Below are 16,390 nucleotides of genomic sequence, written 5' to 3' on the forward strand. Positions count from 1 at the left end.
GCTACCTAAAGGTGGTTTGAAAAATCCTGATGCTAAAAGGCTTCGTGGTCAGTACTGGAAAATCAGCTCAAAGCGAAGTGGAGTTACAGCCAAAAAGCTTCTGAAATTCTCACACAGAAAAGCTAGGTAGTGGTGAGTTAACAATGGCTGACAATTCTGAAAGAGTTTTGCTGCCAGTGGTTTTTATCAAATATTCAGAAATGGAAGAACAAGAGTCACTGTGGACTGGCAGTATAAAGGTTACATGTGTGTAAACTTTGAAAAATAATTATCAGATAAAACATGAGAGTAAAAATTTACTTTGAGGGAGATAGCAAAGAAATAACAAGAAACAGTGATTATAAAATAAATTCGGAAAAATGCAACGGTGAAAAAAACCCAATACTATTTGCACTCAAAAAAGAGAGAGACCACTCCATCCCATAATTATTTGTATCAAAACTGGCAAGATTTGAAAGGAGAAGTCATAGTTTTTATTGATTTGCATTTGATCTGTTTGCATAGAATTGTAGAAACATAGAATGGTTCTGTTTGGAAGGAACCTTAAAGGCCATCTAGTTCCAATGTCCCCTATATAGGCAGGATCCTTATCCACTCGACCAGGTTGCTCAAAGCCACAGCCAACCTGACCTGGAGCACTCCCAGAGATGAGGCATCCACTATCTCCCTGGGCAACCTGTTCCAGTGTGACATCACCCTCACACTAAAGAATTTCTTCCTATATGCCTAACCTAAATCTACTCTCTTCCAGTTTAGAATCATTCCCCCTCATCCTAACACTACATGAGCTTGTAAAAATTCCCTCTTCAGCTTTCTTGTAGGCTGCTTCAGGTATTGGAAGTCTTCTACAAGGTCTCCCCAGAGCCTTCTCTTCTCCAGGCTGAACAACACCAACTCTCTCAGACTTTCTTCATAGGAGAGGTGCTCCAGCCCTCTGATCATCTTTATGGCCCTCTGAACTCTATCTCCATGTCCTTCTTGTGTTGGCCATTCACGAACTAGACACAGTACTCCATATGGGGTCTCACAAGACAGGAGTATAGGGGGGAAATCACCTCCCTTCACCTGCTGGACATGCTTCTTTTGATGCAGCCCAGGACACTATTGGCTTTCTGGGCTGCAAGCACACACTGTTAGCTCATGTTGAGCTTCTCATCAACCAACACCCCTAAGTCCTCTCCTCAGGTCTTTTCTCAATCCATTCTCTGCCCAGCCTGTAATTGTGATTGGGATTGCCCTGAGCCATGTGCAGGGCCTTGCACTTGGCCTTATTGAACTTCATGAAGTTAGCATAGGCCCACCTCTCAAGCCTGGTAAGATTCCTCTGGATGGCATCCGTTCCCTACAGTGTGTCGACTTGTACCACAGTTTTGTGTAGCCATCAGACTTGCTGAGGGTGCACTCAATTCTACGGTCCATGTTGTCAACAAAGATATTAAATAGCATCAGTCTCAGTACATATTAGCAATATTTTTTCCTTTTTTTTTCAAGTCAGACCATGCTTTTAATGTCATGTTGTATGTTCATGTATGCTGCTCAGTTCTTCTGTGTTTAATATGGAAAGATATTTTGTATTAGTCTTTGAAAAACAGTTTTAAAATTGGGGTTAAAAATATTTCCTTCAGGAAAAAGTAAGCCCCCCAAAATAAAGTAGTTACTCTGTTGGAATTTTTGTGTTAAGAAGAAAAATCTATGCAAAGTAATTTCCAAAGCTTATGATCTTGAAACTTTTACTTATATCTATGAAAATGGCTTTAAAGGCAACATATTTCGCAATAGGTATTGTTCTGTCTTTTTGCACTAATATTAATTTTCCTAGTGATGCAGGTTCAGATAGCAGTCTGCCGTAGTCTGAATTTCATTGCTCAACCTAAAGAAAATTAAAGGCACTTCAAAGAGTGAAAAATCCAACTCAGATTTATTTCTGCCGCAAACATGACTGTGAAGGTGGATGACTTACTGTGCTTGAAAAGTCAGCCTTTCCCCACAGATCCATCAGGAGGAAAACATTGACTTGTAGAATTGTAAATTTATTCTTTGAAACGCTTCTCTTCTATGAATTTTCATCACTTGCAAAACGGGGTAATTTCCTTCTCAGTTTTGAAGAGATTCAAAAGTTGTAGGTCAGTAACAGCCGGGATGCAGGCTCTAGATATCTTTGCTTGTCAATAATTTGGTTCCATAACTTATGAGATAATTGATTAATTCCAGGCACAGATGTAGGAGCACAATATGAAAGAGATGCAGGACATTTTTGTGTGTGCTGGACTGCGACGGTCTCTGAAAGCATGTTTCACAGCCAGCATAGTCTTAAGCACGTGGAAAAGGGATTCTGTCATGCCTATGTGTGTACACAGATCCAGTTTATTTTCCCTCACTTTTTGCTTTGCAGCTCTTTCATTCTAACCTTACAGTTAATTAAGCATCATCTGTTTTCCCTATGATTGTTGTCCTGAGGTAGTTGGGCTGCTGTGCTTACTATTCAAAGGTTTCTGGGCCCATGCTCTGCAGAGCCCAGAAAGGCATTTGTGCCTATCAGTTCCTAGCTCTGTTACCTTTGGACATCCTTTCTGACATTTACCCCACAACTTCACTGTGTGTCTATGCTCTAAGTTTGGTGTACAGGTGACTTCTGACTCCCTAGTAGCTTACTTGACATGGAAATAGCTTTGGTGCCATAGTGTGCTGTGAAAGAACCCTGACGTCTACACAGAATCATAGAATCATAGAATGTCTTGGGTTGGAAGGGACCTCTAAAAGTCATCTAGTCCAAACCCCTACAATAAGCATGGACATCTCCAACTAGAACAGATTGCTCAGAGCCCCATCAAGCCTGACTTTGGGTGTCTCCGGCAATGGGGTTTCCACCACCTCTCTAGGCAACCTGTTCCAGTGACCCACCACCCTCATATTAAAGAGCTTTTTCCTAATGTCCAATAATCAGTGGTCTAGATTTGAACCTCAAGACCAGAAAACTAAAAAAGTTCAGCAATAACGGCAGCATAGCCTTCAACATCTGGAGAACCTGCAAGTGAAAACTGGATTTTATTCCTGTAATAGACCTGCAGTTCCAGGCAGGGACCAAGCCAATGTTAAACATTTCACTCTGAATATGAACAAGTAAAAAAGTCTAGGCAGGAGACCACATCAACATGATTGTGTTTTCCAGAGCTGTTAGAAACTACCCTGGTACACAAAGCAGATAGCCAAGAGCTTGCTGAGTGATGTCTTCATGGCACCACCCTATCTGCAAGGACCTGAGGAATAGACTCCATCTCCCCCAACATTAGACACTTTTATAGACATTAGACTCCTTTTATAATCAATGAAGAGAAATGGAAATCTCTGAAGTGTGATTAATCTGATCTATTTTAAACACTAGGCTTACAATGAGACAAACGTGACCTGGAAGTATCTGTTTATTTCAACAGACTGTAAAGCAATACCAGAGCAGTGATGCAGACAAAAATGCCTATATTTGGTGAGATTAACCCTAAAATGCTTTTGGAAGTGAGGAGCTGTTAGGTTAAGTCTGAAGTCAAGTGGGGAACATTTAATTAGAACTTAGATTTCACCTGCATCCCGTTAAATATGACCAATTTCTTTCTTGCACCTGCATCTCAATTGATCTTTCTGTTCAGCCCTGAAAAGAGGCAACCCTCTATATTAGGGAGATGAAGGAATGCCTGAAAATTAATGAAGGTGATGATAGAGTTGAGTTCTTACAGGTAAGAATCAGGGGGAAAGCCAGCAAGGCTGATATGGTGAGAGTCTGTTATAGATCACCCAACCTGGATGAAGAGGCAGATGAAACATTCTATAAGCAGTCAGGAGAGGTTTCATGATCACTACCCCTTGTTCTCATGGGGGACTTTAACTTCCCAGATGTCTTCTGGAAATACAATCCAGCAGAGAGAGAACAGTCCCAGAGGTTCCTGGAGTGCATGGAAGACAACTTCCTGGCACAAATGGTGAGGAAAACAATCAGGGAAGGTGTCCTCCTAGACCTGCTCCTTGTGAATAGAGAAGAACTTGTGGGGGGAAGTAATGGCTGGCGTCAATCAAGGGCATAGCAACCATGAAATGATAGTGTTTTCAATTCCTGGGGAAGGAAGTAGGGGAGTCAGTAAAACTGCCACCATGGACTTCCAGAGGGCAGATTTTGGCCTGTTGAGGGGACTGATAAGCAGGCAAAACTGCATTAAAATTTATAAATATAAAGACATTAATAAATGGAACAGCGTGCACTTGTTCAATAGCAGTAGTTCTAGTTCTTTGCACTTCTGTAGTTCTGTAGTGCACCATCCTGAAATCTCAATTTACTCACTCTGGAACCAATCAAGCCATGCACTTAAACATATATTTGACTTGAAGCACTAGGCCAATAGTATTTCACATCTAGTTAGGTGTGTAGAGAGAGGAGGGATAGAATAATCATCATCTTGGAGTAATACACTGGGTAAATCTGATATGGGTGTTATTGCCTAGTTTTACTTTATGACAGTTCAGATAATGCCAGTGGAGATTTGGTTTAATTTAGAAATTCTTGACTAGAAATGGAGTAGAAACACAATGACAGTAACACAGGCAAAACACAGGTACATCTGAGGTGCTGCAGAAATACAAAACAGGTAGTGGTGTCCAATATATTAATTAGACCAAGAGAAAGTGAAACTGATCACAGGAAACTGTTTAAAATGCCATTTCTCTTTGTGGTTTATGCATCTCACTCAGAGGTCCTCAAAGGTGTCACTGTCTTGACAAGACTTGCAAGAAAAAACACCACCCTGCCTTTCAGCATTTTAATTTCTATTTCAGAGCAACTTGTCTAGAGGAAACAGTGCTCAGTCCAGACACGAGTGACTCAGATTAACTACTCTCTCAGGATCCAAGAAACCCCTATTTTAAATTCACATCTGTGCACTCTTCCCACTTTGTACTTGACTTCTCTACAACCACTCCAAAAGCAGTGTTGAGCAGGGTTATCTGCAAATGGCTTTCTTAGTAGCATCCCTTAAATGTAGTGCAAACATTAAACTAAACTGGTCTAAAATATAAGCAGAGAAAGCAAACAGTAATGTCTGTGCCATTTGGATTAGAATGCTCCCCGGATGTGAAAATTATTAACAATCATTGGATAAAATACAAAAACAGTACAGATAATTATTATACTCTTCTTGAAGCTGTCTCTCTCTCTCTCTCTATATATATATATATTTTTTTATTTTATTTTTTTTTTCCTAGAACATATTCCTTCTTTTTCTGATATGAAAGGCCTTAGCTTTTCTTGAGTACAGCTTGTGGTGGGTTTTCAGTTCTCTGTCAGAAGAAGTAAAAAAGGAACACCTTTCGGGACTAGATAATTAGCTGCCCAAAGCTCTCTGTGATCAATGAGGACAAAGAGTTGCTTCCATGAGTTGATTCACTGGACAAATAAGGAAGTGTCCATGAAATTCAACTTCCACTGAACTTACATCACCTGAGCACTACAGCAGGAGCCTTTGTACAGCAATCTGGAACTGAACCTCTCAGTTCCTGATGTTTTTTCAGAACAATTCAGATCCTACTTGTCAATTAAGAAAAAATATGTCCACGTGGACAGTACCATCATGAGCTAACATATACTGTAAGAAAATACAAGTAATCCAAAAGACCATCTGTCATTATAGGTGGCTGTAGAGAAGCTACTGCAGCAAGTCTGATACTCCTTACAGTACCTGGAAGCCTACCAGGTATAAAAAGGTCAGCAGTGAACTCCTGAAATAATTTTGTTTACTGCCACCTACATACATTATGGGGATTTTATTTTTATAGACCTGCAAGCAAATTAAATGGTCTATTTTCATATTGCTACAAAAGTACTAACTTTTTATAATATTTAATTACGTTTTGTGCAATACCATAAACCTGATACATATCCAGTGCTTGTGTAATTGAGAGGTGTTAGACAAACTGCACTCACAGTAACAAATTCTTTAATTATTTATGATTTTGAGTAACATTATTAGTAGCATATGTTGTTGCAAAACATTTTGTAATATTCACCTCTCGCACATACTTCTCAGTCTAAATCTCCTTGAAATTCACCTGTTCTGTCACTCATGTGATATTTATTAAGGCAAACACAAGGAGAAGGACCTATCACCAGACAAAATGTCCTGGGCTGTTGTTACCTTTTAATATTTATCATGTCAGCAATATTGACTTCTGAAGAAATAGCTGTAATTTCAAAATTACATTATAGAGAAATCTTACAACTGCAGCTGCAAATGAACCATGTAAGTAGGTATGTTAAAACTGAGAGGAAGTACAGACTGTTGTTCACTTTGTGTTCAATTCATTTAGGACATACATCTTCATCCAGAAAAACTGGATGCCCAGCATCCAGAAATGTAAAAGTCAAGACCAGATAATTATGTGTCCATAGGTGGATATATTTTTTTTTTGTATCAGCAATGAAGAAGAGGCAAAGGGAGGAGGAAAAAAAAATCACCTACAGATAGAGATAACATTAGAAGGGAAAGTGGGCTCAAAAAAAAGAGAAAAAACGGAGCAGGAGAATCGGTACATTAAATTAATGTCAGTGAACAAAAAAAACCAAAACAAAACACCAAAACCAAAACCAACCAAAATCCAACAAGAAAAACCTGTATAAAAGTATTGGTAAGACCACTACCTCCAGCTATATTAGATTAGCTAATACCAGTCTGTATTGGGAGCTTAAGTGGTGGTAAACTGTCAATGAAGTGCTTCTTGGATGCAGATTTGCAGTGAAGCTCAGAGACTAGGTTTGCAAAAAAGCAGGCCAATAGTACAACCTTTTGAACAGTCTTTTAACCGAGTATAATGTTTTCAGTCCTTGTTGTGCAAGAGAAGATCTCATGACTTCCTTGTGCTTGGTCTTCAAATATGTAAAATGGTGGTAATTATACATTCCTTATGACTTGCTGGAATGACACTGAATTTATTGAGAGTGATTTGTTCTATAAAGATGACAAATAAACAAAGACTATGATTCAGACTCAAAATTACAGATTTAACTTTCAAAAATAATGCTAGAATTTTTGGTGTTAAATAAATATTTCATGAATAACTGCTATGCCTTTGTGTTTACAGAACTGAAATCCTGCAAGAAAATCTGCACTCCTACCTCCTGCTGATATACTTCTGTTTTGTCTGGAAAGGCACACACCTAAGTGCAGTTGTATGTGCAGTAAAATGATGTAAACTAGCCACTTGTGCTTACTGAGAGATCTAATGTTCCGGATTGGACTCTCTTTCATTTCCAAAGCAAAAGAATACTTTATTTTGGTTTTGTTTATACAAGGGCTTTCTGAAACCATAAGTTAGTTGTTTTGTACAAATCCAAAACAGTGGATCTAAGCTTCTTAAACTAAGAGACTCTGATTAGAAACATATAGGATATCTCATCTCTGGGAATTTCTAATGCATTAATTACTCTAGTATCAAGGCTACACCTGGGCAATGAGATAATTAATTTTATATTTCTCAAAGTATTATAGAGGCTTTTTTACACTCTCCTTGAAGCTTTCTCAAAAACAATACAATAAAATCCCGAGTTTAAAAAAAGGTGAAGAGATCAGCTGTGTTCCATTCCAAATCAGTGGTGTTACCACCTGCTGAATTACTGCTGTTCACAGAGCTACCTTAATGCCCCAACTGTTGTTTTGATTACTTTGCATGTTATGAATGTCAAGTGAAAGCAATAGAGGCATGATTTTTTGAACAAATGACCCTATCTCTCCTTGCCAACGTAATTTTTTAATTTAGCCTCTGAGAACATTCAGCTGAACATATGTGGATCTCCAGAAGAACTGCTTATTAGCTTTCAGGCTTTGGTTGTCTTCTTGCTTTTACAATCGTCTATGAATGCCATGTCATCTGTATATATGTAAAAGGTAGAAATTGAATTAACTGTCAATATTTAGGTACTCACTGACACCTGGTGAAAGCAATGCAGCTACAGTTTATGTGAGCAAAAATACCTTAAATGCCTGACTGCTTTTCAGGAACTGAAGTGATGAAGTATTTGGTTGGTACCATAATTCTCTTTCTGTGTGGAGAATGGAATAGGAAGTTTGAAGATTAAAGTACTTTCAGAATGACAAGCAAACAAACCTAAAAGAAGTACAAAGTAACATTGTGATCAGTTGATTGGTAAGTGTTTATTTGGTGTCATGTCTTCTTATTTTTTTTTCTTTTAATGTTTTGTAACAATTCAGTCTCCTACTTCTAGATGTTTGTTTGGCATCCTTTCTCACCCTTGGTCTAAATTTGTATAAGTACTCTAAGACTAATAATTAAACTAAGGAAAATAAAATACTTAAAATAAAAACTTTTTAATTTTACTTTCCCAGCAGAATTGTGACACATCAAGCTCAGTTGGTACCTTGTCGTATAATTACTTTAAGAGCTCATTAAATTCTAAATCAGTTCTACTTTTATCTGCTCTGCTTTAGTCAGACAGGGAACAAGGAGGATGCTCAAAAGTGAGAGAGGAATATGTTTGAACTTAACACTTCATAAATAATCCTTTTTTTTAGTGGAGGTGGCTTTGAATTGTGCTTAAATTTGCAATGCTGCAACTTTTTTTAAAAGCTCCATTCTTATTTTATTATTGCAAGCTACAGCTGGTTGGAGGGTTGAAATTGTTAAAAAATCCAAGCTAAGGTTCAATATAAAATTATACCCCTTTTCTAATTGTTACTAGTTGTAGCTTACCTGTTATACAAGAAAGAAATTGAAAGATCAAATGAAAATAATTCAAAAAAATGAACACAACATATTTGAACTGACCCAATAAATGCCTACTACTCTTTTTTATTTATTTTTTTCAAAATTTTAAGAGCAGTTTGGTGATTAGAAAGATTTTGTCCTCCTTTGAGCAAATGTATAAAATTTTAACACTTTTCTAGAAGGGACTTTTTTTGGACAGGTTGGCTTTCTGGGCTGCAAGTGCACGTTGCCAGCCCATATTGAGCTTCTCATCAACCAACAACTTTAAGTCCTCTCCTCAGAGCTTTGCTCAATCCTTTCTCCTCCCAACCTGTGACTGTGCTTGGGATTTCCCCAACCCATATGCAGGACCTTTCACTTGGCCTTGTTTAACTTCATGCAATTTGCAGAGATACACCTCTCCAGCTCTTCAAGGTCTCTGCATGGCCTCCCTTCTCTCCAGCGTGTCAACCACATCACACAGATGGTGGTGTTGGCAAACTTGCTAAGGGTGCACTTAGTTCCACTGTCCATACTGCCAACAAAAACATTAAACAGTGCTGGTCCCAATACTGACCACTGAGGAACACTACTTGTCATCAAGCCATTGACCACAACTCTTTGAGTGTGACCATCCAGCTAATTCCTTATCCACTGGGTGGTCCATCCATTAAATCCACATAGCTCCAGATTTTGAGACCAGGAAGTTGTGCCGGACGTTGTGAAATGTTTTACAGAAGTCCAGGTAGATGACTTCGGTTGCTCTCCCCTTGTCCACTGATGCTGTAACACCATCGTAGAAAGATTTGTCAAGTGCACTTTGACTTTGGTGAAGCCATATTAGCTGTCACCAATCACCTCCTCATTTTCCATGTGCCTTAGCATACTTTCCAGGAGGATCTGCTCCATGATCTTGCTGGGCACAGGGGTGACAGTGAGAACTTCACTGGACTCACACAGTTTCTCAAATACAGTGGATGGTGGCTTACCAGCTTACTCCACCAGTTCCCTCAGGACCCGTGGGTGCATTCATTAAGTCTCATAGTCTTATGAACTTACAGGTTCTTTATATGGTTTCAAACATGTTCTTCTCCTACCAGGGGTGGTTCTTCATTTTACCCTGTCCCTGCTCTTTCCTTCTGTGACTTGGGTGGTGTGGCTTGAAATTGCTGGTGAAGACTGAAGCAAAAAATTAATAGAGTACCTCATCTTTCTCCATATCTCAGGTAGCCAGGTCTCCTGTCTCCTTCCAGAGAAGGCTCATGTTTTTTCTAGTCTTCCTTTCATCACTGACTTACCTAAAGAAGCTTTCCTTGTCACCCTTGATTTTTTTCTTGTCATTCTGGCCAGATTTAATTCTAACAGGACTTTAGCTTTCCTAACCTGATCCATGGCTGCTTGGGCAGTTTCCCTGCATTCATCCCAGCTACCTGCCCTTTCTTTCACCCTTGCTTCCCTTTTATGTCTGAGTTTGTCCAGGAGCTCCTTATTCATCCATGCTGTCCTTCTGGCATTTTTTTCCTGACTTGTCATCCTGTTGGGATGCACTGGTGAGGCCTCTTCTCGAATGTTGTGTCCAGTTCTGGGCCCCTCACTTCAAGAAAGATATTGAGACCCTGGAGCAGTCCAGAGGAGAGCAACAAGGTTGGTCAAGGGACTAGAGGAAACATGAGAAGAGGCTGAGGGAGCTGGGGTTGTTTAACCTGAAGAAGAGGAGACTAGGGGGACCTTATCACTCTCTACAGCTACCTGAAGGGAGGTTGTAGTCACGTGGGGGCTGGGATCTTGTCCCAGGCAAATACTGGCAGGATGAGAGGCCATGGCCTCAAGTTGTGTCAGGGGTGGTTTAGGTTGGATATTAGGAAACGCTTCCTCATGGAAAGAGTTATCAGACATTGGAATGGACTCTCCAGTGAAGTGGTGGAGTCACCATCCCTGGAAGTGTTAAAGGAAAGACTGGATGTGGCACTTAGTGCCATGGTCTAACGGATGCAGTGGTGTCAGGTCATAGGTTGGACTTGATGATCTCAGAGGTCTTTTCCAGCCTTAATAATTCTATAATTCTGTGATTGTTCCTGATCTTGGAGGAGGTGATCCTTGAATATTACCAGCTTTTCTGGACTCCTTTTCCTTCCAGGGCTTTACATCATGGTCCTCTACCAAGAAGGCCCCTGAAGAGGATAAAGGCTGCTCTCCTGAAGTCCAAGATAGTGAGCTCACTGTGCACCCTTCTCACTCCCCTAGGGGTCTTGAACTCCACCATCTGATGGTCATTGCAGCCCAGGCCGCCTTTCAGCTTCACGTTCCCCACCAGACCCTCCTTGTTGGCGAGAACAAGGTCCTGCGTAGCATCTTTCCTCTTTCGTTGCTCTGTCACTTGGAGGTGGAAGCTATCATAAATTAATTTTGTTAAAAAAATTCAACATAGTCACACAATATCGCATTATTGACTATATCCTTATGGCCTACTGTTCAAAATAACCAATACTGTTCAAATAACCAAAAAGATAAAAATAAGCTTGGATACTTGTGGCAGGATTTATTTTAGTTTATTTGAATAGCCTCAGCTGAAATTTATGCAAAGTTTTCAGAAGAATAAACCCTCCCCTGAGACTCTATTACTTCAAGACTTCAGCTGCATTGAGAACACTTAGAAAGCAGCAGAAAGTTCAGCTCTCGTTAAGCAAGCTGGAACTAGACCTGCTTATCTGAAGGACATTTGACCTTTATTCTTTCAGTGATTCAGCTCTCATGTCAAACGAATACCAGAGAGAAGCTTTTTCCGTGAATAGACTTTTAAACATACAATATATCTGTAATGATAAACATGCATCTTCAAAACAGCTCCATTTGTGAATCCCAGCTTCACTTATTTGCCTGAGTTGGTTTTATTACTTTTGCTTTATTTCTACACACAGGTTTGAAGCTTTCACATACATGTTAGTTATCCAGTTTCTTAAACATTTAGTTTTTTACTTAGTTGAGAAAGTACCATTTGTCAAAGGGAAGCAACACTAAACAACTGCACAACAACGAAATGCTAACTCACTGGAAATTAGCAGGTCTTTGAATGGTAATGTTTGGAAGTAAAGATGAAATTTATGTTAAGATCCCTATGCAGAAATCCTCTAATGTCCTTCACTAACTGCAGAAATATCTCATCCTTCTTCAAAGATTACACTTTCCGCTTCTACACAGCTCTTTTTATTGCAAATGCAGCACAAGCTTAAATCTCCTGGAAAGGGCAAGATCTGTAATAGGTCTTAGCAAACAAACTGTATTTTCTACAATGAGAGGAGGAGCTGCTCACAACAAGGACAGGAAAAGCATGATTTCATATCGGGGAGAGACAGGATTTACACAAAATAGCATTGAAATTATTTTATGGGAATCAGATTAAAACTTTACATAGGAGAATATTTTCTCCCTAACATGCTGTTGTAAGGGTTTTAACTAGAGGGTGAATGTCACCAGCTCCCATCTGTTGCCATTCAGAGTGGGATAGACATCTGAAAGACAGAGGAGCAGGAGGTAAAGATAGAAAGCTGTAATCTTTTTAAAGCTAAGGAATCGGGTGTCTGACAGTGAAGTCCAGGCTTAAAAAAATCTGATGACAGTTGAATTTGGCTTGTGCTCTGGTTTGGCAGTTCCCAGTGTACTTGCCCTGCTCTGGCACAGGGCCTTCTTGCATTTCCCAAAGTCTGCCTCACAGTAACACTTTACACTTCTATTGTCGCGATCCGATATTCGGATACGTGGCACTTTTTTATTAAAGGTGATCCCAAATGGTGAAATTAAGACACAAACGAGATCAGATGTCACACACACAACAAACTTTTATTAGAGTAACACAGCGAAGTCCCTAGAGCAGATAGGACAGGGAGGAAAACAGAGACAGAAAAGAACAGAGAAAGCAGAGATACAGAGGACAGCAAGCAAGAGCATAGTTACCACCACAGTCCAGCGATGTCGTCGGTGGGGAAGTGGTTCCTGGTGGGGAAGTGCTTCAAATGCACCTATAGTGTCCCAGATTTTTATACAGTTCTTGCCCACTGCACCCCCACTTTTCTCCCTGAATAAGGGAAAAAATCCTGCTATCTTCTCCATGCTCCTCCGAGATAGCAGGGGGGTAGGTATGGCTCCAGGGCTATGTCTTGCAGATAGTCTTTGTTTGGCTAAGTGTTAAGACCAGCCATTTCAAAGAGGAGGTTGAGACAACTGGCACCACAGGATTAGTTTATTGCAGTGGAGTTTCAGTCCTAGGAAGTGGCTTGAGACCGGCACTCTTTCTTGTCCTGCTAAGTTGGTGCTTTTCATGAGATATCATCCTGGTTATCCTTTTTCTCCAAGCTCAGCATGTCCCACATTAAACTCCCCAGTTCTCAGGTACACTTTGCAGGAGGGGAAGCAAAACGGTTGAGTGGGTTGCTGAGACATCTCTTTAATCCATCAACAAATGTTGTTCAACTCTCAGATGCCACAAGACAGACAATAGATATCCTGAGTGCCAAAGTCCATCACTTATCTCTTGGGTTGTTCGAGACAAGCACTGTACATCTTGAATGCCACATCTGTACAGGGAGATTCACCTGGAAAGCTACTTATATGTATTCATTCAGTCTTACTGAACCTCTGAGGAAGGAAATAATAATCCTGCTTGACAGGTGGATAAACCAGGCGCTGTGGCACGAGTCACTGTAAAACTTTACGCTCAGTTTCAGAAAAATTAATTAAAAAACATCAACCACTAAGTAGCAATGGTTTTACAGTGTCCTAAAGTTTAGTACAGGAATAGAAAGATCCTATTATGAAGGACAATCTGTATCAACGCAGTTGTTTTTGACATAAAAATGCTACAGCAAAAACCCCTTTAAAAACAAAAGCTTAACACAGGCATGGCCAACAGCTCTTGGTTCTTACATAAATTTTCTTACCTGATATCACAGGCAACGATATATATATTAAAAAGAGGAAAATAAATTACTGCAGTATTTATATTGGAGACAACATAATTTCATCAGTGACACTAAAAAAGACCTTTTTATTATTCAAAGAGGTTTTGAAACGGAAATAACAGATTTGGCAACATTGCATTTTCAATTGATGTTTCCCTCCAGATGGTTTTGTAAGTTAACTCCCACATTCCTTGTTAGTGATCAAAGCTAATACAGTCAATAAAATATTGGAAAATCTGCTCTTGTTTATATTTTTTTATTTATTTTTTCCATTTTTCCCATTCATTCCCATCATCATTCCCATTCCCTATTTCTTGTTTTGAGTAGCTAGAGCATGTCTACATGAAAAGGAATAACAGAGAGAAGTTTCATGCTGAGCATTATTTGGTAAATTTCATGATCAAGATAATTCATCTTTGTTTTCTTTTCTCTGTACAAAGAGCAATATTTGTAAAAATATTCTAAATGGGAAGTCTTTTATTAAAATAAAACAACTCAGCTGAAACAATAATTGAAGAGAGACAGATAGGAACATTAATCTGCACACTCAGTAAAAAGATGAAAGAACTAAAAAACATTACTTAGATTTGAGCAGAAAGATGTCACTAAAGAGATTAACAATTGTTAAAGAGTACAAGAATAGGTTAGAGAATTGTTTGCTTCCTGGCCAAGTTTTTCATAATTCTTTAAAAGAAATAGCTGAATTATCAGAAAGCAACTACTGAACCAAAAAATAATGTAACTTCTATAATGTAAATTATAAAATAAAAAAATTATGTAAAATACAGAAATCTTGAGGCTGAAAAGGTAAACGCAATAGTAGTTTCAAGTTCTACTAGAACTTCATTTCTCATGAAATGCAGCAGCACTGATACCACTTCCTGCAAACTTCTTTCCCGATTTTATCTCCACTTTAAAATGTTCCTTTTAATGGTCAAATGAGCATAGTTTCACTGCTTATTCAACTTGGACACCATGTCAAAATACTTTTATTAATTGCTTAATCTTTTTATGTGTAATGATGTTTTAACAAGGCTTTAGGCAGATGTTCAAGGATAATATTTTTTGTTTTGTAAACATTTCTCTGTCAACTTATATGCTGACTGTCTGGAAAACAGCTTGGCAGGAAAGGACTTGTGGGTCCTGGTGGACATGAAGTTGAACAGGAGTCAGCAAGGTGCCCCTGTGTCAGGGAAAACTAAGTGTACTCCGGGCTACATTAAGAGTAGTGTTGTTGACAGGTTTAGGGAGGTGAGCATTTCCCTCTGCTCAGCATTGGTGAGGCCACACTGGGAGCACCTAGTCTAGCTCCAGGCTAGTTCAGTAGAGAAGAGAGTCCAGAAAAAAGCTGAGAAAATTATTAAGGACCTGGAGAATACAAGAAACAATTGAGAGATCTGAGACTTCTCCCTGGAGAAGGCCTAGGGAGATCCTATTAATGTGTAGAAATGTAGAATGGAGGGTGCAATGAAGAGGGAGACAGGTTGGATGGGGCTTTGAGCAACCTGGTCTAGCGGCAGGTGTCTCTATCCATGCAGGGAGGTTGGAACTAGGTGATCTTTAAGGTCCCTTCCAACCCAAAAGATTCTGTGACTCTATGATTCTTTTCAGTGGTGCCAGAGGCCCACTTTCAGTATGACCAGAGGCAATGGGCACAAACTGAAACACAGGACATTCCACCTGAACACCAGGGAACAGTTTTTTACTGTGAGGATGGTCAAACACTGGAAAAGGTTTCCCAGAGAGGTTGCTATGTCTTCCTCCTTGGAGATATTAAAAAGCCATTTGGACAGACTCCTGGGCAGCCTTATCTAGGTGACCCTTCTTGAGCAGGGGCATGAGAAAAGATGACCTCAAGAGGTTTCTTCCAATCTCATCCAGTCTGCAATTCTTGAAATTTTAATATCACTATTGTACAAAATTGCAAGGATTTTCAATTATTGTTTTTGCACTTATGGTAGAAAATGAAAAAAATAATTATGACAATTACAGAATATAGTTAAAAAGAAAAAGTTGAAAAGTTACATCAAGGTGTATTGTTTGACTAGTAAGAAAGTTCAGTGCAGAACAGGGCTTTTAAAACAATGAGGTTTTGATATTTAACTCAGTAAGGTCTTACGGCTCCATTTATTTACTGAAGTTATGTTATTATCTTCAAGTCTAACAGAAATTAAGAGGATCATGTATAACTGAAGTGTCTTCAGTGACCTTCTACATCTTCTGCCTTTGCAGACCACTGAGACCTTTAACGATATTTCTTTACTCTTGTTAATTTATAGTCATTATAGAAAGCAGTTCTGTGTTAAACAATTATCAGTATTCAAAATTTTAATCATTTTGGTACCATTAGTAAATCTCACTTCGTACTGAAAGATCGTTTGGGTAAAAAACACCATTTTGTATCAGGAATTTGTGGAATAAATTAAGAAGACATGATGAATTTATAAGACTTTATATAGTTTGCAAAATTTACAAACTCAGCTCAATTACTGTTATATATCCCCCTTGCTTTTTTATGTGTATTTGAGCTCTTCATCAATTTATGCTATTTACTTAATAAAGTATGTATATTTGGTATTACTGTCAGTTCCATTTTTGACTGAAAATGAAGGAATGCAGTAGAGTTGCTCAGATTTTTTTTCTAATAAATTCTGAGTGAAACGATCATTCCTTTCACCTGATCTCTTTTATAGTTAATT

This window comes from Apus apus, chromosome 5, assembly GCF_020740795.1.
Source record: "Apus apus isolate bApuApu2 chromosome 5, bApuApu2.pri.cur, whole genome shotgun sequence".
Taxonomy (NCBI): domain Eukaryota; kingdom Metazoa; phylum Chordata; class Aves; order Apodiformes; family Apodidae; genus Apus; species Apus apus.